The following is a 14,160-nucleotide window of genomic DNA, read 5'->3' on the forward strand; positions in this document are numbered from 1 at the left end:
AAAGACGTGAGAATGCAAGGTGCCAAGATGGCATCTTGCCCATTTGATGCCTTGCCCAAGGATACATCTACTTAAATAGCAAATTGACGAGACTGACTGTCTTCTAAACGGGCCCATCATGCATATTTCCTATTGTGCAGGGGACTTAAGCGTGTGATCCTGTGGTCCAAAGGCCAATCATTACAGGCTGATTTATGTATTTATTTATTTATTTATTTGCAAATCCACCTGATGATGTTCTGTTGTCTTAGTAGGAACTGACAGAAATTCAATGATGAAAGAACAACAGCCAAAATTCCACTCCTGGCAGTTCCGTTGCCAAGGCCAGATTACTCATAATTCCCGAGGACAGAACTTTAACAAGTAGACAGTGAAAGTCATTTTCAAGGGCAACTCTATTGAGTTGACGAGTGCATCCCAGGTATGAATGTTGTTCTCACCATCGCAATGTCATGTTTCCTGGATGCATTCCAACCAAGCTCTTTCTTTTCCCTTCCTCTTCTCAACTTTAATGTCCCATTGGAGACTGATGGAGCCATTTTACTGCTAAGCTGCATGAAGAGTGCTACTTTAATAATGAAAGAATACTGCTAAATGGAGCCTTGACAAATCTACTTTGTCCCTGTCCCTACATTGTGGTTTGATGGATTAGGCCTTTATTTTTGTGCCACTTATCTCTTCAACTACGTTTTTGTATTATTTTAAAATAACAAAAACGCGTGCAGGGCTTTAGTAGGCGGGTATCATGGGGCGACAGTGCGATTTGAGGTATTGTCAAAGAAGCTGAGGCTGTGAAAGAGATTGGCTGGTGGCAGGGAGGGGCTTTGCATGAAAGTTAAAATTTGCATACAAATCTCCAAAAATGGCTTGGCCAGGCAGCAGTTAAGATTCCTCAAGTCTTTGAGAAATGTTTTATTTGCCTTTGCTCCCATCACACACTGTCTCGGGAGGCTCCAGGCGCTGAGATCATAAAGCCTGGTGGAACATCAATACACAACTTGTATTTTTTTTCCACATTTTATACTTACCTTTTACATACTTGTGTAAATTTCCACATTAATACAGTGGTACCTCGACTTACAATTGACCCAATTTAGGAGTTTTTCGAGATTTTTTTTTTTTGCCACTCACAGTTGAAGTTTACATTAAAACTAAACATGAAGCAAAGACAACTAAACTGTGTGTATGTATTTAAGGGAAGCACATTAACTTTGTCTTACAAAAGTCCACTAGCTTAATCCTAACACAAAATGCAAAATGGCATTGACGGGCTGGTGAAACTAGCATCGATGTTGCTGAATAGGCAGATATTCTATCCTCTGCGAAAAATGACTAATAGTATTACAGCTTAATTGAGACGGTCTTCTGTTTCATCAATCTTATCTACGTGTAGTATGATGCTGCCCCCTGATGGCCAAGGCTCACACATCTTAATAAGCAGCACAATGCCCATTGAATTATCATGACGTACAAACAGTTTCATTCTTTAAAGTTATTACTGTATGTTGTTATCAAGTACAATAATGTGCTAATTTTCTTATTAAAAACACCTTACAACATTTTTGGGTGGTGTGGATGGGTCAGATTAATGGCATTTCCATTCATTGCAATGAGGAAAGATGATTTGAGGTTTGAAGAGTGTTTTAAGTTATGAGCATGGTCACGGAACAAATTTAATTGAGAGTTGTCAATTTTCTATCGCCCTCATGTCTTTGGCTACTGTGACATTTCAATAATACACAGTGTTGAGCATTTAAAGATGTTTTTTTTTTACCCTTTTAGGTCACTGTACTTCAAGCTCATGTTCAAGTGAGCCCAAACTATTATGTTGAAACTCACCACCACTAGTACTACGAAATCCGGAATTTTTTCTTTTTTTTTTTTTTTTTTTTTTTAAATTTTTTTATTTTTTTTAAAACAGCCCAAAATTTGTGACCGAGTACCCACTTTGCCCTTTCCCCAATGCCACACCGCTGTTGATGCACAGCAACCATCAATAAGACATACACATTTGTTTCTAAAACAACGAAGGGACATGTATTGAAAGCATTTGAATAGCTCTTTGTCAACTCATTGATTCCCCTTCAAGGTCAGCATCAATTCTCCACTGCTATGTATTGTCTGTTCGTGCAGGGTCAACCATGTTAAAAAAAACACACTTGCTGTTGAAGTGAAGATTAATAGAAATGATCAGCAAGATTCGCTACTCTTGACAATATTTTGGGATGGTTATGTAATCCGTCGGTGTGTTTTCTAGCGCCGCTACTGACAACCGTCATATAGCAACTGCCCAAGGGCAGGAATGTTTTGTGCTAGGTTGTGTCCGACAGGTGGCTAGGAGATGCTAATTGATGAATGACCAGGGTGATATATGAGCACCCACGACTAGCTCAAACATAAAGGCCCAGCGTTTCATTGATGCTCTAAATCATTTCCAACCAGCCCTGTAAAGCCAAAACATTCCCCTCATTAGCATATGAAAGACCATTTGGAGAGGCACTGTCCTTTCTAAACCTATTGTCAACACTTTTGTATCTACATTAACTGGCTGGCCTGAGGAATAAGTATCACTCAGGAGTAATGAATGATTAACATGACCACGAACTAAGCTTTTCAGAGTTTATGTGGATTTTTCTTTGTGGTTCTTTCTTTTCCTGATTGTTCCTGGCTGTGGTGGAAGGAACACAACAACTTGAGTTCTGTTATTCAATGCAATGAAACTGCAGAAAACAAACCAGTGCTATGCACCAAACATTAAATCACAGCTCAATAACTGTAGCTTCTTTTCCACGGGGATTCACACAGTGACACAGTGTCCGGCAATCATATAATTTGATTCGTCATCACTCATTTATGAAATACTATTTAAAATACAGTGGTGCCTTGAGACAAATCAAATGTGAAGAAATGAAACAGTTTGCCGTGTTTTCTTTGCTTCAACTCAATGGACATTGTGCTGCTCCTTCCGGTGTGCACGTCTTGGCCACCTGGGGGAAGTATAATACAGACACAGCTATACATGGAGATGGTCTCAGCTTCTCAGTATGAAGTAGTATTAGTTGTTCTTCACAGAGGAGTAACAATATATGCCTGTGAGTTCAGTGGACCCCACATCTATGCAGCATTAGAGGATCGACTGACGAATTATGCACTAAATAAGTGTTTATATAATGTTTAACATTATAATAGTGATTTTTTTCTAGACATTTCTTTTTCTCTAAATCACTGTATAATAACTGCAACAATCAAGTTCATTTATAAAAATAATGAAAGCATTGTTAATTCTGATCTTTGTTTTTGTGTTTTTCTAAGAAAAAAAAAGTACAGATAAGAATACTGTTTAACTACTGGACCGATAATTAGTATTGATAAGAGTAGGAGTATGGTTATAATCTCAACGACTCAGGGTTGTTTATATGTACCAATGACCTGGAAAATACAGAAAAATCCCAGGTTCAGCAGTGTAAAAATGACTCATAATGACTAATAATTGACATATGCTCTTATACATTTTACAGTCGCAGTTTCTATGACTCACCATACCTGTTAGATCTGAAATGCAGAAACATGGCTTCATACCCAATTTGCAGCATCACAGTCTCAAATGACATCTGCTTCTTCCTCTTATCAAGCCTGTGTGGATATGCACCATCCCACTTGGGGGATTGCATGACCCTCCTCATTGTTCTGTTTGGATGACTGAAGGACAAAGGCGGTTTGGATGGAGCGTGTGTGAATTTGCATCCTTCCATTGGGATCCTTGTCCTCCTCTGTCAAGAGAGGTCATGTGATCCATGTGTGACTTAAGGGGGTTTCCAATGCTGAGTGCCAGTGCCACAATGAGGGAGGTTCATATTATGTGTGTTTATGGCTGCTGAGGGGATTTTGTTGAAGCCATATAGTTGGGGGAAAAAAAAAAGCGAGATTGTGACTTTCCGTGCTGTAGGGCTGCCATTCCTAAGAAACCTGACACCTGTACACTCCTGGTCACCAACCCTCATTTCTCTCTGATTGGCAGTGGAGGTTTAGTGCTGTCACAATGAGTAACTGTATGTCCCACAGCTGATGATTGATTTCACTTGAGTGTGAAAGCGGCCACGATCAAACCCTTTTAACCACCCGCTCCTGAGTAACACAAATCACAGTCTCAGGTGCCAGTGATGGGCCTGACATTGAGTATCATGAGATACCGCTGTTCTCCACTTGGCGAGAATGAGGGTCCCTCAGCAATTGAGACCTACACATGTGGTAAATTGTGTCCCATTTGAAAAGCAGAATGACATATCTGGCTGGGATCCAGCGGTGAGGGGGCCTATTTTCTACTTAAGTGTGCATTAAAGGTGAATGTCTGCGGTGCTTTCCTTTCACCTATCATCATGGATGAAGATGTGATTCCCCACGACTACACTCCTGTCCACTCCAATCATAGTGCAGAGACTCACTGTGCGACATATGCACGTGCACACACACGATGGCATAAAGTCAACCTCATTTCATTCTTTCTTTTCCTCTAAAGTAGACTGCCCTTGGTCAAGTGTTTCAGTAAAACCCACCACTCAGACACACTTAAGATCCACAAACAGGAAGTGAGGGCATGGAGTGAAGGAAGGAAATGACTCCAGGACTCCAGCCCAAGTCATTTGATTGGCTGACACATTGTAGTGCTTTAAGCTAGTATAAGAATATCTTTTTCCAATATCATACACCATAATAAGCTGGCTGGCTAGTGTATTTTGAATCTCCATAGTGGCTCTACATGTGTTCTGTTTGCCTGTGTTCCATTTCCAAGAACACAAACTGGAACAGTGTTGGTTGAATTGGTCTCAGAACTGGATGCCCTATTTCTATAGTTGATTTTACTACTTGGCAGCAACTAGTAGAAGTTGTAAATGAATTGAAGCCCAACTAGTTAGCTGCTTAAATAGGCTGTTGGACAACTCACAACAAAGTAAAAATAAAAGGTGTACTTTCTATGACCAATTTTCCATTTTTCCATGGGACTTTACCCAAATTAGTACAAAAGCTGGAACACATTCTATCTTTATCATACACTAACGCATTAGTAAAGTCATAATTCTAATACATTCTTTGAAAAGTAAAACACAAATTAAAAAGTGAGGCGAAACCCGAGCCATGTGACGACGTATTCTTACGCCGCTGCACAAATTGCGCACAGTTTGCAACCCCGAAACATGATTTCTGTACCATTGTAAACCGAGGAACCCCTGCATTGACAGTGGTGGAATATTAAGGAAGGGGTGAGTTTGGTGGTCAGCCCACAGACAAAACTTTGAAGAAAAAATAAAAATACAGTAATAGGAGTAGAGTAAAAGCAACTACGGGTTGAACCTATTAGTCGACTAGTCGACTTACTACTCTGCATCGATGTTTTATGCTTGACGCTAATCGCTGATCACGTTTTTGGCATCTCGTCTTCCAATTGGCCAATTTGCAAAGCACTTTGCTACACATGCCAGACTATAACACTCCGAAATGTCTGGCTAAAAAGGCCATCACCTTTTCAGGCTTTGATTTTGTTTGTTTCTATGCTGTTCCATTGAAATATGTCTTCACGTGAAAGCAGTCTTTGGTGCAAAAAAGGTTATGTGCTGAAAGATGAACAAGAACGTCATCGATTAATCGACTCTCTACTTTCATCAAATTAGAGTTGACAACAAAAAAATCAAGTCGTTTAACCCCAAGTAACAGTATAGCTTCAGATATGCAATAGACTCCTTGACAGTGGTGGCCAGCGTCTGCTGTACTTTGTAAGAGTTGGCTCGAGTATTTAGATGTGAAGAGGTTTCGCTCAGAGCCTCAGGCCTTAGTGCTTTTCTGTTCATTCCATTTTTTACAAGGCAGTTAATGTTTCTGAAAAGCATTTTGCTACACTATTGAGAAAAGAGACTGCTGTCAAACATACTTTGTTCAATATGTTCTGCCATTTAAAATTGATATAAAATTTTACAATTTATGGATGACTCATTATTAGTCTGTTCGAACATCTATCGAGGGAATCTGTGTTTAGCTTGTGGGGGGGAAAATGTCTGTACTGAATATGACTGTGACTTGATTTATAATTTTGCTTTTCAATTGCTCTTTTGTTGGTAAAAAAAAAAAAGAAAAAAAAAAAGATTGTGAAATCGATTTTCTGCTTTTAAACTAGCCCAGAGAAAACTTGGGTCTCGGGGGAGATTTTTTTTCCCATGTAATGGAATTACAGCACTTCTCAGAAGCTTGTCTTCTTCATAGTGACACGTTCTTGGTGAGGTACAAAAATGTATTTTGTAAATGGTATTGGTTTTTATTTATCATGTTCTTTGGAAGCCTGTGTGCTGGTTCTACATCTAGCGAGAATTGGACAGGTTCTGGAGTCTCAATATGCCAATAACACACTGACAGATATCTATCAAGTCTGACCATGATGAAATCCGTGGTAGGTTCCATGAAATCTAATATGTTCAAAGCACACTTTTGTACTCTTAGCTTACTTCTACATGTTCTAACAAATGTATTGTTTTTAACATAGTTTGAATACAAATTGTGGCTACATTCACCTCTGAAGCTATTATGGAATGACGACATTCATGCTAGATTTATCTGCGTCTTGCTATAAAGGCACTTCTGTGTTTCTTATTTGTGCATCGGACCGAGGGGATTTCTCCACTGCCACCTGATTCACATTGCAGTAATTGAGTTGTGGCCATAAGCGCTTCTGTGGCTGTCGAGACACAAAAGGACTGTTTTACTCCAATTTTCACATGATGCCGGCGAGAGCGAGAAGGTCTGAACTATTGGAAAAAGGATGGGGTAATTTCAGGCAGAGTGAGAGCGAAGGAGGCAGAAAGAGCAATCTTTTTTAAATTTTTTGATTTTGATTTTGATTTGATTTTTTTGGTCTATACGCCAGAGAGGACTGGAGAGTCACTAAAGCTGGAACACGTGGATAAGGAACCACAAAGCTCTTCACATCTTCCCCCTTCTTTCTTCACGTGTCTCAGAGCTTAGAGCTTCAATCGATTTGAGGGGAGATTTCCTCGTCCAAATACAGGAAGATTGACGTTTTCGGGGTAAGCCCGAATTTGTCGCCCCTGTCAACTCCACATAATTGGATACCCCTCCACTTTTATTGTTCGTATCAAACGCCATCTTGCTTTTGAACAGCATTATTGTTTCTCATAGTGTGACTGCCAAATTGTTAGGTTATACTTTTTGTTTGAAACATTTTTGTTTGTTAGTCAGCAGGAATATGCTATAACTACTAAGGTTGTGTGATAAGGCCTGAAATTCATATCACAGTATAAATGGACTGCCTTTACAGTAAAGGTATAGGCCAACTGTAAATTGAGATATGGGTTTTTACATGATAATGGAAATACTTCTGATTGGGCTATATAGTCCCTTAGCAAAGCTACATTGATTCAAATGTTAACAGCAAAAAACAAAACTAAGGCGGAATGTAATTTTAAGAACAGCAGATCTAAAAAAAAAAAAAAATCTTCACTCTGTGTTGCATGGTGTCAACAAACATAAATAACATTGTTGATAGTATAAGTATTTCATTTACTTATATACCTTTGACATTATAGCCTTCTCCTGGTTGGCATTTGAGTGATTTTCGGACGTGCGCTTGATGTGTAGCCGTTGTATTATTTTCTCTCTAGACACTTATTAATTTACCTGCTAATTTGCTGTTCAAAGTTGATTACTCACTGCTGTTCCAGCCAGACCTCTCTTAAAAGTGTACTGTACTATTCTGGTTTTTCGCTGCACTCCATTTGATTTCACGTTAGCTTAGGGGTTAATATGATTTCGCCATCTTCTCCTGTTGTCTCTTCTTGCTCGGTGTTATCGCATGAGTAGCTACTCCTAACCTTCCTTTCGTGATAAACATACTTAGTGAATTAGAGGAGTGGCCCAGCACCGTGGAAGGGACAGTGTTTAGCCGCACCGACTACCCAGCCGCAGCTCGTAGCTGGTGCCGATCAAGTTAATGTGGCTCTGAATGATCTGGTTTATCCAGAACACTCTGTGACATTTCCCCTAATTTTCTAGTAAATATTGCCAAATTAAAGGGTGAAAGTAGACTTGGCAATTTAGTGCTGACAGTAGAAAGCCTTATAGTAGTTTCCTTAAATGACTTTTACAAACTGTCTGCCAAATAAAGCATTGGGTAGGCAAATTATTTGTACCAATGTCAAGTTTAGTCCTTGATTTGTGACATCAGAATTGGAACATGTGGCTCCATCACGACAAATAAATGTTTGGACTGATTTATTGGTCTTTAATCTGAGGCAAGACTGATACAATATCCTGTTTTGTCAAAATAACGAGTGATGAGGGGTATCTAAAGAATTGATCTTCCTTTTCTGCCATGCAATAATGGCGTCATTCCCCTAGACTGATGCTGGTTCCAATGAGCTTTCACCCACTTGTCTTTTCATTTCCTGTTGTGCCCCCTCATGTCATGTGTTGCCTCGTACCATCCTGTTCTTCTTCCTGACCACACCGAGAGGGGATCCTTCATACAAAGTCTCCTAAATTGCTAACAGAATGAGTGCAAAGAGTTCTTCTTATTGCCCTTTTTTTTTTTTGTGCTGCCCCTTGGGCTGCTCTTTATCTATTCATTGTGAAATATCACGCTTTCTCTCAAAATCATGTAATTGTTTCATTAGACTCTAAATGTAGTCATCACAGTTTTTTATCTTGTGATTTCTCATGGGGATGCACAGTCCTTTGATGGCTTCAAATTCACTGTCACTATCTGGCACTCTCAAAGCATGGTTTGGATTTTTATCTTCACCTAAACCCTCCCTTCCATTCACTGCCCTGTCTCCCCCCTCCTTCCTGTCATGATTTAGATCCCGACTTGTAAGTGGGTTGGGAAGTGGCCCCGGCGGTTGATGTGGAACACATGCCTCCAATGATTCACACTCTGCGTGCTGTAGGTCATGGCGGTCTGCCTCGCCAGCCCACCGCCTCCCTCGTTGTCAAGCATGGCACTCCTGTGTTTGTGTTCTCTCTAACCCCCTCCTTTCCACACTTCACATTTTTTAATGCTACCCTACCAAAAACTGGACGGATTTGAATAATGAGAGCCTTGTACTTTGTTGTTAAGCCAGATTTGTTCTTTTTTTCCCCCCCTCTCTCTCTATTCCAAATTTGTATTTTTATTCATAGCTGCCACCGATCACAAAGACTTACTTGTAAGGCTAATCTCCTTTGTTGAAATAGATAATTTAAGGCATTTTCTTGGTGTTTGAGTTTAAGCAAAAACTGCTCTGTATTCCCATCGAACCAACTGGATTTGTCACAGGTACCCCACCCTCCAAATGCGGCGATATGCTTAACTACTCCAAGCTCAGTTTATGTTTTGCGCAACTGACCTCTTATAGGGTAGTGCTTTCACATTGCTAGACGCTACCAGTTGACTAGAGGCGGTTAAAGCTGCGGAAAAATAACGAGTTTGATAAGGTAAGCTAAATCTTATTTTAAAAAAGTGTAAATGCTATATATTAATTATAAAGCCACACCCAAAAGGAGGGAAAAATACAAGTACTACAAGAATAAAGAAGATACGATAGTAAAGTTGGAATTTTAAAAGGAAAACCTGTAGTTGTTGTTATCTAGAATAGTCATAATATGAGGATAAATATATAATTTTAAATGTATTAAATTATTAGTATATAACAAAAAATGTCAACATTTTAAAGAATAAAGTATCAATGTTATGAGATGACTAAATTTTCTATTACTTTGAAAAAGAAATACATGAACAAAGTCAGCAATTTGACATGAACAGAATCGTAATATGAGTAAAATGTAATTTTTCAAGAGCCAAGTCAAGATTGTGATGAAAATGTTGTAACGTGATGAAAAAAAATGTTGCAATCCTACTACTCCTGAGAAATATAAATGGCGTATGTGGCTTGTAAATGAAGTAGAGTCGATCAGCTAACATAAATGGCTTCCGGTTTTTTCTTCCGCCTTGTGCTATCAATTGCAGCCACTGTCTTCCCATCCACACTTCTCTCTCTTGCTCCTTCCCATTTTCTTCTCTCTATCGCTTCCTGTTTCTCGCCTTCTTGGATCGCACAACTCCTTAGGTGACCACATCTGACCTTCCTCCACTTGCACACTCACAAAAACACATGCGCATCCATCGACTGCCAGATATACTGTACATGCTGACTAAATGCTCTTATGCATTCCTATACAGTAAATGAATGGCTCCTTCCTTCCGCTTCACTGAAATCGACAGATGGACGGTCGGTCCAGCACACTAGCAGCAGTACCTCAAGCGTGTGGAAATATTTTCCTAAAAATGAGACCAAATTTACTCAAATTTAACAAAAGCACAAGTGCTATGAACGCCCATCTGAAAAGCCATCCGCTAACGCTAGCTGACAAACAGCCTAAAGACTCTCGTCAGCTGTCACCGAACAGTTAATCCCAGGTGTAACAGTGAAGACAGACAATATAATGTAGCGTCTGCTTAGAGAATTGTGAAAAGTTACGTTTTTTTGTCACCAACTAGAGTTTTACTCAAGCCTTCATCCCGCAGACACATAGCAACTCGACAAGATTATTTTTCCTCCTTAAAGTCGCGCCACCCCTGACTCACTCATTCAATCACAAATCATGCTCAGACACCTTCATGGCCCCACAGACAAGTCAGTGTTGTAAAACTCTTATACACGTGACTTAACACAACTGTATTTTTGCTACAATACAATATTGCAAAGCATTCCCTCCTCCTGTAATTTTATAACAATTATATACCATACTACTATTATATACTGCGATTGGCTGGCAACCAGTTCAGGGTGTAGCCCGCCTCCTGCCCAATGACAGCTAGGATAGGCTCCAGCACGCCCGCGACCCTAGTGAGGAGAAGCGGCTCAGAAAATGGATGGATGGATGGACTACTATTATACACGGTAGTGAGTCACGACCCTGTTGTTGTGTTTTTGCTCAGTGTGAAATCTGGGCTTGTTTCGTAAAAGAGCATTTCATTTTTCTGCTTGTTACTATAAGTTGCTGCATAGATTGATGGACAGATGGATGAAAAGATATACAGTATTTGTAGCAACTAAATAATTATCTGCCCAATTAAGTGAAATTGGATAATTTCCCGCAGCACATCTGATGATCTCACGGTACACTAATGTGCCGCAGCACAGTGTCGGGAAATCACTGCCTTCGTTCCATATTATTATGGTAGGTAACTATTGAGTAATTTAATCGTTCTGTTTTTTCTTTTCCACAAGCACTTGACTAAATATGTTTTTAAATGATGGTGCTCAGTTTTTACGATACCCACAACATAACAACGTGCCTCGTAAAGTGTAGCTTTATCCCAAAGACATGTCTTTATGTTTTTTTGCGATTTAAGTGGAAATTGGTGTTAATCCGTTTTACAGGCAGGAATTATACTCTCTGTTATAACTAATTTTTGGAAGAGCTCCCAAATCATGGCGTGAAACAAAAGGGGGAGTGCTTCAAAGCATGGCGTGATATATCTGGAATCGATAATTGGACCTTCTTGGATTGGACCGTTGTTACAAAACACCATGCGATACGCAACGCAGGAAAGCGCAACCGTTCTACAGTATAGACGAGAGGGTGTAGCCGACAGTGCTGAGTAGTCTGCAGTTGCTCTTTGGGGCGCCTCCTGACAGGAACTTGGCAGCCAGAAACAAAAACAAACTCCCTGTGGTGGGCAAGCAGGCTGGGCCGTGCAGTCCTCTCCTCCTCCCTCCCACATGTTGCCATACATGTTGGCCATTGCAATACCAGACTCGGCTCTGTTTCGGAAACCTGAGGGAAGTACAATGGAATCTTCAAAGTTGAACACAATCAGTCCTCAATTATATTTGGAATAATTTGTTTCACAGTACAAAATGTTACTATCACATTCACATATCGTTGGTGAGCTGTACAGGTAGTGTTTTAACTAAAGGTAGAGTATCAAACTGCTAGCACGATTTGAATGTAGCCTCGGACAGCGGTTATCTTCTCCGAAGCTGTTGCGTCATTGTCGTTGATGCTCGCTGGTTCACGTTACTCCATCCTTACATCTTTTTTATGTTGTGTCATCATACGTCGAGTTTGGGATAGAAAGGACAGTTATTTGTTTTCAAATGTGGGTAGTACAAGTGAAAAGTCAACACAAAAAGAAACAGTCAAGTCACACCTGAACAATCTACTGAATTACAATATTGAAGTATTTGTACTTTGTTACCTCACAAAACTAATTAATCAAACACTAACGAAAACGTTAAAACAAATACTGTAGTAGTTTCTTGGATATAACCGCTGACCACCTAGTGGCTAGCTAAGAAGCTAATGTAGCAGTCTGCATCTTCACTCTTGTCAGCACAAAGTACAAATTGATGGACTCTTGTGAGGTGCATTGATATGCTGATCAGCCATTATGAGTTTTATATCCAAAATTCTAAAAAACTAAAACTCAACTTTATATTTATAGTACTCTAACAACAGCCACGGCTGTACCAAAGCACTGCACACAAAACATTAAATAATACAAATAAGAATACAATAATACAGTAGATAACCACTTGACATTTAAACACAAACATTTAAGACACATTTTTCCTTTATGTTTTAAACTCTGGAGCTCTTCGAGAGACATTTGATACCTGTGCTCCTCACCATCTCTCTGCTCTATACTTTCCTTGCCCTTGTCATTCATCTTCCTGGATCATTTCAGTTGATATATTTTACTCCCAGTGTACTGGATCCGCATCGGTTTCCAAGAACACCATTCTATCGCCGCCTGGGGGAGTAGAAACTGCTGCCAAGGGTCCCAAAATGCAGTGCCGAGGCAGCAAAACCCTCAGTAATCATGCTGTAACTAGCGATGGACATATGGGAGGCCACTGAATCCAACATGGAGGCCCAATGATCATAACATGCGTTCTCGGAATCGCGTCAAAACAAAAATACACTCAAACATACCATCCAGGTCCTGACATACGCACAACATATGTCTTCGCTGTGCACTTTGCTCTTTGCTGCTTGCCAAACACAGTGGAGTATTGTGCACGCTTACTTGGTGCATGGCCAAAGCCAAAGAGAACCCAGATTGCTGAAACAGAGAGCCCACGTACAAACTGGCCAGTCAGCCTATAGTTGTTACAGCCTGCTATGGTTTTCCAAACCAATGGGGAACGGTTAGCTGAATCCATAAACTGTGTATGTCAATGCATGTTTATGTGTGGGTGCATTCTTTTTGATCAGCCTCAGTAATATTTTACTTTGCCAGAACCAACATGGCACCTCAGTTGGATTTCGTAAAACACTGTTGAAGGCAGTTGCTTGACTTTTAATAGTGCTGTGACTTTTATTTATATATATATATATATATATATATATATATATATATATATATATAAAACCCATTTTATATAGCGAACACAATACAACTAATAAGATAAGTAAAAATACAATAAACTACAAATATCCTGTGGTAAAGTACCATTCAAAATATCTTCAACCAGTTTTCAAAGAATGTACACTGTTGTTGTGTACATTCTAATGCAGTGTAAAGTAAAATGTTGCTCACATTCATGCTTCTCTAGCAGTGCTGCAAATTTATTTACGGGTGATGTAAACATGCTACCGCAAAGTAGTACCGCTGCTGCAGTTACGTTAACCTTCATTTGCTGTTCATACAATGTTAGTGTAGGATCCAAGGTGGAGGGCATCTAAACTCACTTTGGTCAAACAAAAACTCTCAAACTCATAATCTCTTGGAGCATATGCACACTGGGCAGACTCAGTTTACTGAACTCGGCTCAAAAGTGACCGGAAATTATGACAAAAATTGTTAAATTCATTGTCATTACTGTATATATATTTTTTATAAAGTATAATGTTAAAGAGTGCAAATTTTCTCATTAAAAACATAATACAAAAGTCTCAACTGTTTATGCTCCACCCGACGACTCTGGTGGACTGACAACGGTCTCTCGGCCAGGCGGCTTAACGGCTCTCTCCTTTTTCTTTGCATTCCAAAAGAATAATGCCATACATGGTTTGGGGCATTCCTCTAAGTTGGATCATAAATAGTGGAGTTTTCCACACATACACCAGCTAGTGTGTCCTAACTAAGCCTTGTTGCTTGAACTGATGAAG

The 14,160-nt window shown here is 39.7% G+C and overlaps 1 protein-coding gene across 4 annotated transcripts in view; it reads left to right on the forward strand.

Moving 5' to 3' along the window:
* raraa (retinoic acid receptor, alpha a) overlaps positions 1-14,160 on the forward strand; it is a 167,529-nt gene that overhangs the window by 17,522 nt on the left and 135,847 nt on the right. The gene's annotated exons all lie outside the window — the stretch shown is intronic.

Source organism: Phycodurus eques, chromosome 19 (assembly GCF_024500275.1).
Source record: "Phycodurus eques isolate BA_2022a chromosome 19, UOR_Pequ_1.1, whole genome shotgun sequence".
Taxonomy (NCBI): Eukaryota; Metazoa; Chordata; class Actinopteri; order Syngnathiformes; family Syngnathidae; genus Phycodurus; species Phycodurus eques.